Here is a 3,477-nt window from a genome sequence, read left to right as displayed (position 1 = left end):
GATCTGTCTTATACTAAAATATCTTAAACAAAAATCTGAAAGAAAAACGAAATATCGTTATTATTTTCTCCATCTTTATGTTATGGGGGGGGGTATATTTTTCAAAAATTTTATCATAATCATCATCAGATATTTTATCAAAAACGTAGCAGAAAAAAATCTGGTAACAAAATGAATTTTATTATGTACATGTATTTTATTGATTTTTTTTTTAATTTCTAAAGTATTTCTTTTTAAAAACCTTTTTGTTACAATTTCTGGAAAAATCATTGGGTACATTATTTCTCTTATAAATAGCGTCAAATTAAAAGACTGTTGTCAATGAAAATGAGAATAACTGAAGATACATCTTGAGCAATTTGGTCTGACAAGAAGTTAATGTTGCATAATTTATTTTGTTACCGCATGCCCGCGCATCACAAATTTGGTCTACATGTATAAATCTGTGCGAGACTTAAAATTAAATAGTCGGTGAGCGGCATGGTAAAAATTTGTGCAGCTGATATAGCTCGAACAATTTTGAGGGTGCCTGAAAGCCCCCCCCCCCCTGCAGATAAGTTAGGGTTAAAAGGAGCACCAAACCTCATTCCTGCAGTGACATCATCAACTAAATGTTATAGAGTTAACAAAGGGACAGGGGTATTTTGAGGGTGCCTGAAAGCCCCCCCCCCCTGCAGATAAGTTAGGGTTAAAAGGAGCACCAAACCTCATTCCTGCAGTGACATCATCAACTAAATGTTATAGAGTTAACAAAGGGACAGGGGTATTTAGATTTCTTAGAGCTGACCTGTATTATTAACAAAATATCAATGATGAACTAAGGAAATGTAAAGGAATTGAATGAAAGCAGATAATTTTATTGTCTGCAACCGCTTGGTTACATACCATTGTTGTCTCGCCTGCGTAGCGGAGCGAGACATACATGTACTGTAGGTATCACTATTTCCGGCGTCGTCGTCGTCAACAATTGTGTTGTACACCCAATAACTTTCTATAGCTTCGAGGTGGGATCACGAAATTCATACCAGAGGTCCATCTCGGGAAGGCACAGGTCAAGTTCGAATATGAGTCAAAATGTGAATAAGGTCAAAGGTCAATGAACTTTCCATGACTGGCACTGTGCTACGTTGTACACCCAATAACTTTCTATAGCTTTGAGATGGGATCACCAAATTCATACCAGAGGTCCATCTCGGGAAGGCACAGGTCAAGTTCGAATATGATTTGAAACGTGAATAAGGTCAAAGGTCAATGAATTTTCCATGACTGGCACTGTGCTACGTTGTACACCCAATAACTTTCTATAGCTTTGAGGTGGGATCACCAAATTCATACCAGAGGTCCATCTCCTGAAGGCACAGGTCAAGTTCGAATATGAGTCGAAATGTGAATAAGGTCAAAGGTCAATGAACTTTCCATGACTGGCACTGTGCTATGTTGTCCACATAATAACTTTCTATATCTTCGAGGTGGGATCGCCAAATTCATACCAGAGGTCCATCTCCTGAAGGCACAGGTCAAGTTCGAATATTAGTCGAATGTGAATAAGGTCAAAGGTCAATGAACTTTCCATGACTGGCACTGTGCTGTGTTGTACACACAATAACTTTCTATAGCTTCCAGGTGAGATTGCCAAATTCATAACAGAGGTCCATCTCTTGAAGGTGCAGGTCAAGTTCAAATGTGAGCCGAATTTGAATAAGGTCAAAGGTCAATGAACTTTCCATGACTGGCACTGTGCTGTGCTGTACACACAATAACTTTCTATATCTTCGAGGTAGGATTGCCAAATTCATACAAGAGGTCCATCTTTTGAAGGTGCAGGTCAAGTTCTAATGTGAGTTGAATTTGATTAAGGTCAAAGGTCAATGAACTTTCCATGACTGGCACTGTGCTGTGTTGTACACATAATAACTTTTTATATCTTCGAGGTAGGATTGCCAAATTCATACAAGAGGTCCATCTCTCGAAGGTGCAGATCAAGTTCGAATATGAGTCGAAATGTGAATAAGGTCAAAGGTCAATGAACTTTCCATGACTGGCACTGTGCTATTTTGTACACACAGTAACTTTCTATAGCTTCGAGGTGGGATCGCCAAACTCGTAACAGAGGTCCATCTCTTGAAGGTGCAGGTCAGGTTCGAATGTGAGTTAAATTTGATTAAGGTCAAAGGTCAATGAACTTTCACACTACTTTGTTCCTCTAGTGACATGAACTTTATGATTTTATACTTTTTAACACTAACATTTTACTTCAGAACTCAGTACTCTCTATACCTGAACCAGATTTTGTATTTTACTTGTTTATTCTTTAAAAACTGTTGTTATTTATTTAATGAGCTATAGTTCTTGGCACCATTTATAATATTCACACAAATTTGCCAATGGTACAATAGAAAAGCTGTCAAAGTTTCTTAAATGTTACCCTTCAGATTTGACATGCAGTCTCTTCATGACTGCAAGATGCAGGCGAGACAACGCTTGGCGTTTGCCTTGTCTATTTTAAAATACAGTACAAGTGACGCCGATTCAATTGATGATGTTACATCCAGCATGTGATCTCGAGCCTATTGGAGGGAATTGGGTCAAGTTTATTTGGCTGTCTGATACTATACTTTAAAAGTTATGATTATTTTTTTAAACAAAACATTTTGATATGTTTAGATACTATTATATTGAACTTGTATTGCAGGGGTCCACTAATAAGACGAGGGATCTGACCCCCCACCTACATTTTTTGTGATAATTCTGTAACGCAAAAATTTGGTGCTGCACCGTGTCATGCCTATTTTTTAAGCCTTGCTAAACTTTTGAGAATATTTGCGTCTCTTTCTGCACCCGCCTTAATCTATTACTGTGGTCTGGCATGATATTCCCCTATCCAGTCTATTACTGTCGTCTGGCATGATATTCCCTTATCCAATCATTAATACAAAGCTTGTCACAGCCTGATAAGCAGAGTAGAGAGGCAGTTACCACCCCCCCCCCCAAAAAAAAAAAGAGAAATTAAATAAAATATTTATACTGAAAAATATTCACAAAATTAACCATAAGTGTGCACAAAATCCTTCAATTTCACTTTAGAAAATGCAAAAGCGCTCCAATGGCAAACTTGGTTAATTTGCTCCCTGGCTTTTGAGTTTCATCAGAAATGTTTACGCCCCCCCCCCCTCCAGAAAAATTCTGTTTACGATCTTGTTCATCCCCTCCACACAAATCGACACCCATGGTAGTAGAAGTAGCAGAAGAAGAATGTTATCTGTACGTCACCTGGAAATGATATTGGGCACTCAAACTACTGGAAAACAGAACAAGTCCCCCGACAGAGCCTTGGGGTACTCCACATTCAAGTGGCCTTCTCAAAATGGTTTTGCAGGAGTGACCGGAGAAGAATTGGAAATTTTCATTTAGTTTTGTCACCCACATTTTCATGCCTTTTTCTCATTTAATCTGCTTTTAATTGAAAAAAATCAGGCA

This window comes from Lytechinus pictus, unplaced genomic scaffold (assembly GCF_037042905.1).
Source record: "Lytechinus pictus isolate F3 Inbred unplaced genomic scaffold, Lp3.0 scaffold_26, whole genome shotgun sequence".
Taxonomy (NCBI): Eukaryota; Metazoa; Echinodermata; class Echinoidea; order Temnopleuroida; family Toxopneustidae; genus Lytechinus; species Lytechinus pictus.
This window is presented reverse-complemented; position numbering follows the sequence as displayed.